We start from the raw sequence: 14081 nt of genomic DNA, 5'->3' as shown, positions 1-14081 counted from the left end.
GGGGACATTGGTCAATACCACTGTAATAATTGCTATGGAAAAGAAGAACAGGATGCTTTAAGATAGTACAGTCTCTCTCTCTCTCTCATTCTCACTCTCTAGCTCTTTTTTTGAATTGACCAGATGCTCTGAGGAGCCCGAACTTAGTTTTGGTCCCAGGGTTGCTGGGTCGACCAGCAGTCTGAATACACAGATTATGGGGTGTGTGTGTGTGCATGTGGTGGTTTACTCTAGAAGATCAGGGAGGTTCTCTCTTAAAATGTCACATGTAAGCTGAGGCCTGAAGAATAAGCAGGTCAGCCAGGCAAAACAGAGTGGAAGTGGGAGGCAAGAGAGGACATTCAGATAAGAGGTAAGGCTTGGAGGCGAGAAGGACTTCACTGCATTTGAGTAACAGAGACAAGGCCAGCGAGGCTGGAGCCAGTGAGTTAGAAGCAGAGATGAGGATGGAGATAAGGTCAGGGCCAGACCATGCAGGGTCACGTGGGCTGCTTTAGGCAAGCACAGAAGACTTCCCAAGCAGGGGTTCAGCATGACCAGATTTAAATTTTTCTGTCTTTCTTGAACTCCTAATTTACCATCTATAAACATTTCACAGTTAAACTGTTTTGAGTTACTGTTTTGTTTTGTTTGTAAATTTTGTCTCTTGTTCAGATGTAAACCACATTTACATTTCCTTTTGTAGATGTTAGAGGCAAATTTAAAAGGAATCCAACAAATGCTTGAGATTAGTGATTTTTTTTTCTGTTTTATTTCCTTGGACATAAAATAAACCTTGGTAATATGGCTATATGTATAAAAATTTTAATGTGCTTACCTTTTAATCTAGCAATTCTATGCCTAAGAATCCATTCTAAAGAGAGAATCAGACATTTTAATTTCTGACAGTACAGTGCAATTGTTACCCTGAACAACTCTTGTGAAAATAGCTAAAAGCGCTGGATAAGATATGAAAAACATTACAGAACTGGCAAGAAACTAAGAAATCCAGAGGGTCAAACAAAATATACAATGAAAACTGGAATCCAGAAACAAGCCAGATTTCACCAAGGGGGCATCAACTGAGCCCTGGTGTTCTTGTGTGTCTGTTGGGATGGTACAATGAGAGAATAGGTAAGCCATATGCCCAAGGAAGAAAGTCTAATAGGAAACTCCTACATAAATCTGGTACTTCATAGGGCTAATCACTTAGTATAAAAGTCAACTAGAAATAACCCACCTGTCAGAAGGGGATGGTAGGTAAATTGTTCTACCTAGCTTGGTGGGGAAAAAAAAATCTTTCCTAAGAATTCTTAATTTGTGACATTAATTAACATTCATTCATTTACTTGTGTGATTTGAAAAAACTCAAGCCAAAGATTTATTTTCAGGTGGTCCCAGGAAGACACAGGTGGCATCTGGCGGATGCAAACATGAATCTTTCATGGAACAATATGCTTTCGACCCAAGTCTCAAAGAATCCAACAGTTAATTTCCAATAAACATGAGCTCACAGTCAGGAGTTAAAAAACTCATAGAGGAACAGGCACTGTGAGCAAGAGCCAACTAAACAAAAGGAAGCAGAACCAGACCTGCAAAGATCTCAGATAGTGAATTTTTAGATGCACATTATGTTTTTACTATACTGAAGAATAAAAAGGTGATTGAAAATATAAGTATGAAACAGAAAACTATAAACATGAATAGCATATTTGAAAAAGAGCCAGATAGAACTTATGAAAATTTAAAAAATTAAAACCTGCATTAGTTTTTTTTATTGATGCTGTAACAAATTACCACAAAATAAGTGGCTTAAAACAACATAAATGTGGGACTTCCCTGGTGGCTCAGCAGTTAAGAATCCGCCTGCCAATGCAGGGGACATGGGTTTGATCCCTGATCCGGGAAGGATCCCACAAGCCGTGGAACAACTAAGCCCCTGCGCCACAACTACTGAAGCCCACGCGCTCTAGAGCCCGCGTGCTGCAACTACTGAAGTCTGTGCGCCTACACCTGGTGCTCCGTACAAGAGAAGCCACCACAATGAGAAGCCCGCGCACTGGAACAAAGAGTAGCCCCTGCGCGGCGCAACTAGAGAAAGCCCGCGTGCAGCAATGAAGACCCAGTGCAGCCAAAAAACCAAAAAACAACAAAAAAAACCCCACATAAATGTATTATTTCACAGTTCTGTAGTTAATAAGTCTGATATAGGTCTCACTGGGCTAAAATTAAGGTGAGCAGGCTGGGTTCCTTTCTGTAGGCTGTTGGGAAAGACCCATTTCCTTGCTCATTTGAGTTGCTGACAGAATTCACTTTCTTGCAGTTGTTGGGACCATGGTCCCCAATGAGAGACCATTGCTAGAGGGTGCTGGCTGTCAGGTAAGGACCCTTCCTAGATTCTAGGGTCCATCTGCATTCCTTGGTTCATGGTCCCCTTCCTATATTTTAAAAGCCAGCAATGGCAGGTCAAGTCCCTCTCTTTGAATCTTTCCTCCTTGTACCATTTCATCTCTCTGACACACTCTTCTGCCTCCTTCTTCCACTAAGAGCTCATGTGATTAAATTGGGCCCACTTGGATAATCTAGGATAACATCCCCATCTCAAGGTCCTTAACCTTAATAATATCTACAAAGTCCTATTTGTCACATAAGGTAACATATTTACAGGTTCTGAGGTTAGGATGTGGACATCTTTGGGGGAGGTGTCTACCTAATAACAGTTAGTGATGGCTTAAACAGCAGATTAGATATAGCCAAGGAAATAATTAGAAAACAGATCTGAAGACCTTATCTAGAATGCTGCAGAAGGGAAAATAAATGGGAAATATAAAGAAGCGATTAAGAGGCATGTAGGCTAAAGTAGTAAGCTCTAACATACATCTCAAAAAAGTTTCAGAAAGATAGAAAAGGGAGAATAAAAAAGAGATAATAACTGATGAAATAATGGCTGAGAACTGATGAAAGATTTGAATCCTCAAGTTCAGGAAACTCAATGCATCCTAAACAGGAAAAACAAACAAATAAGTAAATAGAAAGCCATATGTAGACATATCACCATGAAAATGTTGAACATCAAAAGCAAAGACAGTATCTTAAAGGCAGTCAGAGAGAAAAACAAATTATCTAGAGGGAAATGACAATTAGACTGACAGCCAATTCCTCAGCAGCAGCAATGAAAGCCAGAAGAAAACAGAATAGTATATTCTGTGTGCTAGGATAAGATAACTGTAAATCTAGAATTGTATACCAAGCAAAATTATCTTTCATGAATTAGGGCAAGGCTAAAGATTTGAACATACATTTCACCAAACAAGGTAGCTATACTTATGGCCAATTGTACATGAAAAGATGCTCAACCTCATTATTTACTAGGAAAATGTAAACTAAAACCACAATGAGATACCACTTCACATTTACAAGAATGGTTATAATCAAAAAACAGATAATAACAAGTGTTGACAAGGATGTGGAGAAACTTAAGCCCTCATACATTGCTGGAGGGTACTGTAAAATGGTGCAGACTCTTTGGAAAACAATTTAGCACTTTCCTAAAATGTTAGGGGGATAGATTAATCATATGACCCAATAATTACATTCCTAGTTATCTATTCAAGAGAAATGAAAAGACATGTCCACACAAAATCTTGTCTATGAATATTCCAACAGCATTATTCATGATAGCCAAAAGTGGAAACTACCCAAATGTCCATTAACTGGTGAATGGATAAACAAAATGTGTTATATTTGTATATTGGAATATTATTCAACAATCAAAAGCAATGAAGTACAGATACATGCTACAATGTGGATGAACTTCAAAAACATTATGCTAAGTTAAAGAATCCATACACAAAAGACCACATGCTGTATGATTCAAGTTATAGGAAATGTCCAGAAAAGGCAAATCTATAGAAACAGAAAGTAGATTAGTGGTGGCCTGAGGCTGGGGGTGAGAGTGTGAGTTTATTACAGATGGGCTCAGGAATTCTTTGGGAGTAATGGAAGTATTCTGAAATTAGAGAACAGTCTACTTAATATGAATGAATTTATGGTAGGCAAACTATATCTCAATAAAGCTGTTTTTCAAAAAAGGAGGGCAAAATAAGACATTTTCAGATAAAAACAAAAGAGTTTACAGTTAACAGGCCCTCAGTGAAGGGAATTCTAAAGTGTATATTTCAGAAAGGAGGTTAAATATTCTGATGGAAGATTTGAGCTGTAGAAAAGATGCATCAATACATGGGTAAACATTATGGTATAAAACAATAATTATATGCCTCATTGTGGGGTTAGAAAAGAAACAAGATAAAATTAAAACCCTAAAATTCCAGGAGAGGAGTAATGTAGTTAAAGTTGCCTAAGAGTTTTAATTGAGAAGAGGGTAAAGATGTTCATTTTAGGTTTAATTAAAAATGGATGTTGGGACTTCCCTGGTGGCGCAGTGGTTGGGAATCCGCCTGCCAGTGCAGGGGACATGGGCTTGAGCCCTGGTCCAGGAAGATCCCACATGCTGTGGAGCAACTAAGCCTGTGCACCACAACTACTGAGCCCACGTACCACAACTACTGAAGCCCATGTGCCTAGAGCCCATGCTCCGCAACAAGAGAAGCCACCGCAATGAGAAGCCCGTGCACCACAACGAAGAGTAGCCCCCACTCGCCACAACTAGAGGAAACCCGCATGCAGCAACAAAGACCCAAGGCAGACAAAAATAAATAAATAAAAAATAAAATTAAAAAAAAAAAGGATGTTAAAATTTCTAGAGTAACCAGTAAAAGAAGAGAAACACAGTACATAACTTCCAAAGTAGCCAAGGGGGAAAATTACAATGAGAAAAATTAATATTCAGCAAAAGTCAAAAAAGAGGAAGAAGAAACAAAACATAGAAATAGTGGTGCAAAAAAGGCAATGTTTTATATTTATTCTTTGCATTTTACATGTTATAAATGCTCTTGTATTTATTCAACATTTAATAAATCAGTTTTAAAAATAATCAGACAAATATACAAAGATGTATGTACAAGACTGTTTATAACAGTATTTGTAATAATAAATCCTGAACAAGCTCTATAAAAATCTATACATCCAGGAAAAATGGTGATGTAGCTCTATATTAATTGATAAGGTGGAGTTATTGAATTAAGATTATTCAATGAAATAGCATGGTACAAATCCATATAGTATAATCTAATTTTTTGTTAATAATATTGTATGTATAGTCATAGAAAAAAAATCTAGAAGAGTATTTTCATTGTGGGAATTTGGTATGAGTTTTTGCTGTAATTATTACTTTTTGCCTTTCTATTTTCTGTATTGTTAATTTTTCTCAATGAAAAAGTATGATTTTTATAATAAAGAGTATTAAAACCATTTTCATTCTGAAAAATAGAAAAACAAAGAAGCCCCCAGATGCAAAGACCACCACAATTGTCAAGAACTCAACAGAGATGAATCAGTGAGAAATGTTTTACGTTCCTTGAAACACATCTTAACAAACTCCTAGTAACATTTATGTCCCATAAAAAGGACCCCTTCTGCCTTTTCTTATAGCATATGGAATGAGAGTATTACACCTCTCTCTCTCTCTCTTTCTCCATCTCTAGGTGTTAATTAAACAAACTTTTGTGCAAATTGCCTTACTAACAGGCAGAATCTTAAGGAGTTACTGCTAAAATTATCCAGGCTTCTTTGCTTATGAAAAAACTGCATTTTGAGAACAGAGGGAAATCTATTCAACTGGCCTTTAATTAGTTCATTTAGGAAACCAGCTGAAGAATGTCGGAGATGCTTTTTTTTTTTTTAAATATATTTGCTTTTTTTTTAAACATCTTTATTGGAGTATAATTGCTTTACAATGGTGTGTTAGTTTCTGCTGTACAACAAAGTGAATCAGCTATACGTATACATATATCCCCATATCCCCTCCCTCCCACCCTCCATATCCCAGCCCTCTAGATGGTCACAAAGCACCGAGCTGATCTCCCTGTGCTATGCGGCTGCTTCCCACTAGCTATCTATTTTACATTTTACATTTGGCAGTGTATATTTCACATTTGGTAGTGTATATATATCCATGCCACGCTCTCAGCTTACCCTTCCTCCTTCCCATGTCCTCAAGTCCATTCTCTACATCTGCATCTTTTTCCTGTCCTGCCCCTAGGTTCTTCAGAACCTTTTTTTTTTTTTAGATTCCATATATATGTGTTAGCATACGGTATTTGTTTTTCTCTTTCTGACTTACTTCACTCTGTATGACAGACTCTAGGTCCATCCACCTCACTACAAATAACTCAATTTCATTTCTTCTTATGGCTGAGTAATATTCCATTGTATATATGTGCCACATCTTCTTTATCCATTCATCTGTCAATGGACACTTAGGTTGCTTCCATGTCCTGGCCATTGTAAATAGTGCTGCAATGTACATTGTGGTACATGACTCTTTTTGAATTATGGTTTTCTCAGGGTATATGCCCAGTAGTGGGAATGCTGGCTGAGTCATATGGTAGTTCTATTTTTAGTTTGGTAAGGAACCTCCATACTGTTCTCCATAGTGGCTGTATCAATTTACATTCCCACCAACAGTGCAAGAGGGTTCCCTTTTCTCCACACCCTCTCCAGCATTTATTGTTTGTAGATTTTTTGATGATGGTCATTCTGACTGGTGTGAGGTGATACCTCATCGTAGTTTTGATTTGCATTTCTCTAATGATTAGTGATGTTGAGCATCTTTTCATGTGTTTGTTGGCAATCTATACATCTTCTTTGGAGAAATGTCTGTTTAGGTCTTCTGCCGATTTTTGGATTAGGTTGTTTGTTTTTTTTGATATTGGGCTGCATGAGCTGCTTGTGTATTCTGGAGATTAATCCTTTGTCAGTTGCTTCGTTTGCAAATATTTTCTCCCATTCTGAGGGTTGTCTTTTCATCTAGTTTATGGCTTCCTTTGCTGTGCAAAAGCTTTTAACTTTTATTAGGTCCCATTTGTTTATTTTTGTTTTTATTTCCCTTTCTCTAGGAGGTGGGTCAAAAAGGATCTTGCTGTGATTTATGTCATACAGTGTTCTGCTTCTGTTTTCCTCTAAGAGATTTATAGTGTCTGGCCTTAGATTTAGGTCTTTAATTCATTTTGAGTTTATGTTTGTGTATGGTGTTAGGAAGTGTTCTGATTTCATTCTTTTACACGTAGCTGTCCAGTTTTCCCAGCACCATTCATTGAAGAGGCTGTCTTTTCTCCATTGTATATTCTTGCCTCCTTTATCAAAGATAAGGTGACCATATGTGCATGGGTTTATCTCTGGGCTTTCTATCCTGTTCCATTGATCTATATTTCTGTTTTTGTGCCAGTACCTATGTCTTGATTACTGTAGCTTTGTAGTATAGTCTGAAGTCCGGGAGCTTGATTCCTCCAGCTCCGTTTTTCTTTCTCAAGGTTATTTGGCTATTTGGGGTCTTTTGTGTTTCCATACAAATTGTGAGATTTTTTTGTTCTAGTTCGATGAAAAATGCCATTGGTAGTTTCATAGGGATTGCATTGAATCTGTAGATTGCTTTGGGTAGTATGGTCATTTTCACAATGTTGATTCTTCCAATCCAAGAACATGGTATATCTCTCCGTCTGTTTGTATCATCTTTAATTTCTTTCATCAATGTCTTATAGTTTTCTGCATACAGGTCTTTTGTCTCCCTAGGTAGGTTTATTCCTAGGTATTTTATTCTTTTTGTTGCAATGGTAAATGGAGGTGTTTCCTTCATTTCTCTTTCAGATTTTTCATCATTAGTGTATAGGAATGCAAGAGATTTCTGTCCATTAATTTTGTATCCTGCAACTTTACCAAATTCATTGATTAGCTCTAGTAGTTTTCTGGTAACATCTTTAGGATTCTCTATGTATAGTATCATGTCATCTGCAAACAGTGACAGTTTTACTTCTCCTTTTCTGATTTGGATTCCTTTTATTTCTTTTACTTCTCTGATCACTGCGGCTAAAACTTCCAAAAGTATGTTGAATAATAGCAGTGAGAGTGGGCAACCTTGTCTTGTTCCTGATCTCAGCGGAAATTGTTTCAGTTTTTCACCATTGAGAATGATGTTTGCTGTGGGTTTGTCATATATGGCCTTTATTATGTTGAGGTAAGTTACCTCTATGCCAACTTTCTGGAGGGTTTTTATCATAAATGGGTGTTGAATTCTGTTGAAAGCTTTTTCTGCATCTATAGAGATTATCATATGATTTTTATCCTTCAGTTTGTTAATATGGTGTATCACATTGATTGATTTGCATATATTGAAGAATCCTTGCCTTCCCGGGATAAACCCCACTTGATCATGGTGTATGATCCTTTTAATGTGTTGGATTCTGTTTGCTAGTATTTTGTTGAGGATTTTTGCATCTGTGTTCACCAGTGATATTGGCCTGTAGTTTTCTTTTTTTGTGACACATTTGTCTGGTTTTGGTATCCAGGTGATGGTGGCCTTGTAGAATGAGTTTGGGCATGTTCCTCCCTTTGCTATATTTTGGAAGAGTTTGAGAAGGATAGGTGCTAGCTCTTCTCTAAATGTTTGATAGGATTTGCCTGTGAAGCCATCTGGTCCTGGGCTTTTGTTTGTTGGAAGATTTTTAATCACAGTTTCAATTTCAGTGCTTGTGATCGGTCTGTTGATATTTTCTGTTTCTTTCTGGTTCAGTCTCAGAAGGTTGTGCTTTTCTAAGAATTTGTCCATTTCTTCCAGGTTGTCCATTTTTTTGGCATATAGTTGCTTGTAGTAATCTCTCATGATCCTTTTTATTTCTGCAGTGTCAGTTGTTACTTAAACTTTTTCATTTCTAAATCTATTGATTTGAGTCTTTTCCCTTTTTTTCATGATGAGCCTGGCTAATGGTTTATCAATTTTGTTTATCTTCTCAAAGAACCAGCTTTTAGATTTATTGATATTTGCTATCATTTTCTTCATTTCTTTTTCATTTATTTCTGATCTGATCTTTATGATTTCTTTCCTTCTGCTAGCTCTGTTTTTTTTTGTTTGTTTGTTTTTCTTCTTCTTTCTCTCTAATTGCTTTAAGTGTAAGGTTAGGTTGTTTATTTGAGATTTTTCTTGTTTCTTGAGGTAGGATTGTGTTGCTATAAACTTCCCTCTTCGAACTGCTTTTGCTGCATCCCATAGGTTTTGGGTCATCGTGTTTTCATTGTCATTTGTTTCTAGGTATTTTTGATTTCCTCTTTGATTTCGTCAGTGTTCTCTTGGTTATTTCATAGTGTATTGTTTAGCCTCCATGTGTTTGTAATTTTTACAGTTTTTTTCCTGTATTTGATATCTAGTCTCATAACATTGTGGTCAGAAAAGATACTTGATACGATTTCAATTTTCTTAAGTTTACCAAGGCTTGATTTGTGACACAAGATATGACCTATCCTGGATAATGTTCCATGAGCACTTCAAAAGAAAGTGTATTCTGTTGTGTTTGGATGGAATGTCCTATAAACATCAATCAAGTCCATCTTGTTTAATGTGTCGCTTAAAGCTTGTGTTTCCTTATTTATTTTCATTTTGGATGATCTGTCCATTGGTGAGAGTGGGGTGTTAAAGTCCCCTACTATGATTGTGTTACTGTCAATTTCCCCTTTTATGGCCCTTAGCATTTGCCTTATGTATTGAGGTGCTCCTATGTCGGGTGCATAAATATTTACAATTGTTATATCCTCTTCTTGGATTGATCCCTTGATCATTATGTAGTGTCCTCCTTTGTCTCTTGTAATAGTCTTTATTTTAAAATCTATTTTGTCTGATATGAGAATTGCTATTCCAGCTTTCTTTTGATTTCCATTTGCATGGAATATCTTTTTCCACCCCTCACTTTCAGTCTGTATGTGTCCCTAGGTCTGAAGTGGGTCTCTTGTAGACAGCATATATATGGGTCTTGTTTTTGTATCCATTCAGCCAGTCTGTGTCTTTTGGTTGGAGCATTTAATCCATTTACATTTAAGGTAATTATCGATATGTATGGTCCTATTACCATTTTCTTAATTGTTTTGTGCTTGTTATTGTAGGTCTTTTCCTTCTCTTGTGTTTCCTGCCTAGAGAAGTTCCTTTAGCATTTGCTGTAAAGCTGGTTTGGTGGTGCTGAATTCTCTTAGCTTTTGCTTATCTGTAAAGATTTCAATTTCTCCATCGAATCTGAATGAGATCCTTGCTGGGTAGAGTAATCTTGGTTGCAGGTCTTTCCCTTTCATCACTTTAAATCTGTCCTGCCACTCCCTTCTGGCTTGCAGAGTTTCTGCTGAAAGATCAGCTGTTAACCTTATGGGGATTCCCTTGTATGTTATTTGTTGTTTTTCCCTTGCTGCTTTTAATATTTTTTCTTTTTATTTAATTTTTGATAGTTTGATTAATATGTGTCTTGGTGTGTTTCTCCTTGGATTTATGCTGTATGGGACTCTCTGTGCTTCCTGGACTTGATTGACTATTTCCTTTCCCATATTATGGAAGTTTTCAACTATAATCTCTTCAAATATTTTCTCAGTCCCTTTCTTTTTCTCTTCTTCTTCTGGGACCCCTATAATTCGAATGTTGATGTGTTTAATGTTGTCCCAGTGGTCTCTGAGACTGTCCTCAATTCTTTTCATTCTTTTTTCTTTATTCTGCTCTGTGTTCATTATTCCCACTGTTTTATCGACCAGGTCACTTGTCCTTTCTTCTTCTTCAGTTATTCTGCTATTGATTTCTTCTAGAGAATTTTTAATTTCATTTATTTTGTTGTTCATCATTGTTTGTTTGCTCTTTAGTTCTTCTAGGTCCTTGTTAAACGTTTCTTGTATTTCCTCCATTCTATTTCCAAGATTTTGGATCATCTTTAGTATCATTACTCTGAATTCTTTTTCAGATAGACTGCCTATTTCCTCTTCATTTGTTTGGTCTGGTGGGCTTTTATCTTGCTCCTTCATCTGCTGTGTATTTCCCTGTCTTCTCATTTTGCTTAACTTACTTTGTTTGAGGTCTCCTTTTCCCAGGCTGCAGGTTCGTAGTTCCCATTGTTTTTGGTGTCTGCTCCCAGTGGGTAAGGTTGGTTCAGTGGGTTGTGTAGGTTTCCTGATGGAGGGGACCGGTGCCTGTGTTCTGGTGGATGAGGCTGGATCTTTCTTTCTGGTGGGCAGGACCGCGTCTGGCAGTGTGTTTTGGGATGTCTGTGAAGTTAATATGATTTTAGGCAGCCTGTCTGCTAATGGGTGGGGTTGTGTTCCTTTTTTGCTAGTTGTTTGGCATAGGGTGTCCAGCACTGGAGCTTGCTGGTCATTGAGTGGAGCTGGGTCTTAGCGTTGAGATGGAGATCTCTGGGAGAGCTCTCGCTGCTTGATATTATGAGGGGCTAGCAGGTCTCTGGTGGACCAATGTCCTGAACTCGGCTCTCCCACCTCAGAGGCTCAGGCCTGACACCCGGCCGGAGCACCAAGACCCTGTCAGCCACACAGCTTAGCCTTCTAAAAATGCATCAAGCATCCACTGCATAGAAGTCTGATTTTCTCCTGTTGTAATTCATTCAGGAAAGTTTCTAGAGATCCAGTGGTGTGGGCATGTCAAGCTCTCCCTTTTATAGCCATGAATAAGTTGCTGTATCTGGCCCTTCCTTTCCAGTCCTTGCAGACTGGCTCTATTAGGTCACTCTTCTGACGCTCAGCAAGGCTGCTTACCGCTGCAGTCAGCAGCTCATTTCCCACCTTCTCCTCTGCAGTCAGGATGCCTGTCACCTCACAGGGCAAAGCCTGCAGCCGTCCTTGTTTGCTTCGTCGTGGAACTGAAACACTAGCTCTTTTCCGTTCTCAAGCCGGCTGAGTTCCCAACCTGAGATGCTTCTGTCGTCAGCATTTTTATCGACTGATTGGCAGGTAGAATCATTTTTATTGATTGATTGGCATCGGGACTCAAACCTGCATGTCCAGACAACCGCATCCTTTCCAAAAGTCGTAGCTAAGGTAACTGCAACTGCTACCAGGGTTTACATGCTGGATTTTGGGTCGGATATGGTGATTATGAGGGTCCTGTGTCAGACCAGTAAATGTTTGTAACCCAACCAGAGTCGGGGTATTAACTCCACATGACCTTTAAACATATGAATTACACAATAAGGGCAACAAGATAAAAGGTGATTTTTAACAAATGAAAATTGATTTTGTGTAATTTTACATATAATTTTAATTTTTAAATTAATTTTTGGTGAGTAGCCTCTATTCAGATGTTGCAGTTTTAGAGTATCCCAAAAGACATTTATTTTAAAAGTTGAAAGATGAACATGTCAAGTACACACACAGTTGAACATATGAATAGAAAGCAAAACATTCTGGTAAAATGGCACCAAAGGCACTTGCAACCTATTCCTAACCCATTCCTGTTATCCCAGTTTTTAAAAGTCATACAAAGTATAAGAAAAATGCAAATAACTCTAAGCGGGGAAAATCCTATGAAAATAGCTGATGGGACAGCAAAATGCAGTTATCAAAGGTGAAGGATCCACATGCTATTATATGCAATTTTCAGAAATCTAATTTCTATGTGATTCATAATATTCCATGATCTCATTGTAGCTTTAGATACAGTGGAGATAGAATATATGGGTGAATTGCTGTATTAGACAAGATGTAGGTGTCACCGTCACTGACATCTTACTGAGTATCATGAAATACAACATTAAATCTCTGACTTTATCATGAACTCCGTGTACCCACATTTCCATTGACTCCTAGGGCTCTCTGTTTCCTAAGTCAAACAAACCCCAAGTCTAACTCATTGTTTTAATTCTCTCTTTCCCTTCACCTGAACTGCTTCTTGCCCCGTCTCCTTTAACAATGTCTTCGCCCAGCTGCCCAGCTTACGAATTCAGAGATAGCCTCCTCCTGATGTCATATTCCCCAGCGCTGCTTGGTTTCCAAGTCCTACTTCCAAACCATTTCTAGCATCCATCTAGAAAATTTCAGCATCTTCATCCCACTGCCTTCAGAACTGCCCCAAACTCTTTCCCATGACACCTAAGATCTTCAAAAGCCAATCCCTGCATTTGCATCAGCCTCGAGGTCAGGTGACACCTCTCTTCAAGCCCCTCCCCCACCATGCTCTAGGCACATTGGACTCGGTTCCCCACACACATCATACACTTTTACATCCTCATACCCTTCCTTGGATTGGCTCTTTGTGTAGGTACCCTAATCTATGTCTTTTTTTCTCACTGAGTTTAATTGTTTTATTTATTTATTTTTAATTTTACATATTGCAGGTGTACAACTTGATGATTTGATATACGTACACATCCTTCCTGCTCATTATCTTCCTCTGTCCTTCTTGCTGCTGTTCCCCCACCCTCATACTGCAGTCACTTCCTCCCCACCCCTTCTGTAGCCTGAGAACTCCTGCACATCCTTTAAGGTACCACTCAGATGTGGACTGTCTCACTAGCTTACTTTGATCCCTAAGCTGGAATTTATTACTCCTTTGCCTTTGCTCTCACAGCAGAGTGTATAATCCCTCCTGATTTTAGAGTTTACCGTATCAAATTGCACAACTATCTGTCACTCATCTATCTTCCCTAATAGACAATGAGCTCCAAGGGCAAGGACTGCCTCTTACTGATATTTGTATCCCCAAGCTGGCTAGAGAGTATGTTCTCAATAAATATTTGTTTATTGAATTGAGGCCAACTGGCTTGGATTTTATTAAACCTCAAATATAAAGGAGAGCAATTCTCCAATATTTAAAGGGCACGAAAATTTAATTATTTGTCCTTCTTATGGTAAAAGTATAGTATGTTATCATTACTATCCATTTCCTGGCACCTTTCCACATACAAAGGGAAATATATACATATACTCCTCAAAACACAGGTGAATCGGATAGATATAATTTAAATATGATTATATTTAAACACAGATCTTTAAAGTTTAAAGAGAAGAAAACGACAGTAAATTTCCATTCATACTAAGAAAATCCTAGCTCATTCTTCCTACCTGTTCTAGCTACAAATAAAAAAGGGGAAAGACCCCATATCTGGGATTCTCAGGAGCTCTCTCGGCTCACCTCCATCTTGAATCCTTTCTGGAAACACGCTCTGCACCAGTGA

General features: G+C 38.0%; 1 protein-coding gene across 1 annotated transcript in view; it reads right to left on the bottom strand.

Annotated features, from left to right (window-relative positions):
• DNAH8 (dynein axonemal heavy chain 8) overlaps positions 1 to 14081 on the bottom strand; it is a 329846-nt gene that overhangs the window by 20174 nt on the left and 295591 nt on the right. The window lies entirely within an intron of this gene.

Source organism: Balaenoptera borealis, assembly GCF_965194805.1.
Source record: "Balaenoptera borealis genome assembly, chromosome: 12".
Lineage (NCBI taxonomy): Eukaryota > Metazoa > Chordata > Mammalia > Artiodactyla > Balaenopteridae > Balaenoptera > Balaenoptera borealis.
Note: the sequence above shows the minus strand (reverse complement) of the source record. Positions and strands in the feature narration are given on the sequence as shown.